Here is a 1,145-nt window from a genome sequence, read left to right as displayed (position 1 = left end):
AATTCAAAAACTCATCTAAAGCTTTCTGATCCAAAGAAATAGCTTTAAGTGATATGAATACCTTTCTAAAACTGTTTAAACTCACAAGTAACGATCCCAATCAACAAACAAACGGATTAGACCATTTAAAATTAAGATTTTTGATGAAAAAGTTGAATAAAATCAAAAACCCTAAAAACTTCAAAACTTTCAAAAAAAAAAAATCAAATTTTTTTTAGGTTGAATTTGGAGATTGTTGAATCCCAAATTCGGGTACCAAGCTCTCATACCAAATTATAGGATCAAAGCGAGCAAAAAATCCGATTTTGAATAAGAATCAAGATGAACACACAAAATATGAACTTGAAAACCCTTTAATAATGATTTGCATAAGATGAATACAATTAGCCCCCAAATTTCTCTTAAATGTGTGTTACTAAAACCCTAATCATCTCTATTTATTTATAGCCTTACCATTTTAGGCTAATTACATTTAAGTCCATAGAGATAGTAACTTACTAAAAGTGGCACTAAACATGAAAACTAATTAACTAAGATAATAAATATATATGTTTTGTCTAAACAAAATATATTTAATTATCCAAAGCAGTATAACTATCAAATCTCGAACGTTCACACGCCATATCTTTCTTCGATCTTCTCGTGCCGACTTGTGCGTTGACTTTGACTTGTTGGCGTTGACTTTGTTGACTTGATTCGTTGATAACATTAGACTACACAATTTAGACCCAACACAGCCCAGTCAGTAATGAGGCATTATGGGGCGTTTTTTTTTAAATGGGTGTAGTGGGGATGTGGGTATTGTGGGACATTATGTTAGTAATAAAATTAAATAAAAAAAATCAAAAAAATCTGATTGGTTACAAAAAGGAAAATGAAGATGATTGGACATAAGAAAAGGGGCTGGGCATGGAATATAGTACGCCAGAACTGATTTGGAGCAAAAGCACGCCCACGGGAGCGGAAGTGGTGACGTGATTGAGCATGTTTGGGAGAAAAACGCCTCACTACGCATGTTGTTGTAAAAGATTACAATTGAAATCAAAGTATACCACTAATTCCAATCTAGCAGCTTTATGAAAATTGATTTGAAGAGTATAAATATAAAATTTAATAACTTTTTTGATAACGACATCTTATCTATA

Source organism: Helianthus annuus, chromosome 8 (genome assembly GCF_002127325.2).
Source record: "Helianthus annuus cultivar XRQ/B chromosome 8, HanXRQr2.0-SUNRISE, whole genome shotgun sequence".
NCBI classification, from domain to species: Eukaryota; Viridiplantae; Streptophyta; class Magnoliopsida; order Asterales; family Asteraceae; genus Helianthus; species Helianthus annuus.
The sequence above is the reverse complement of the archived record's forward strand: the minus strand, read 5'-3'. Positions refer to the sequence as shown.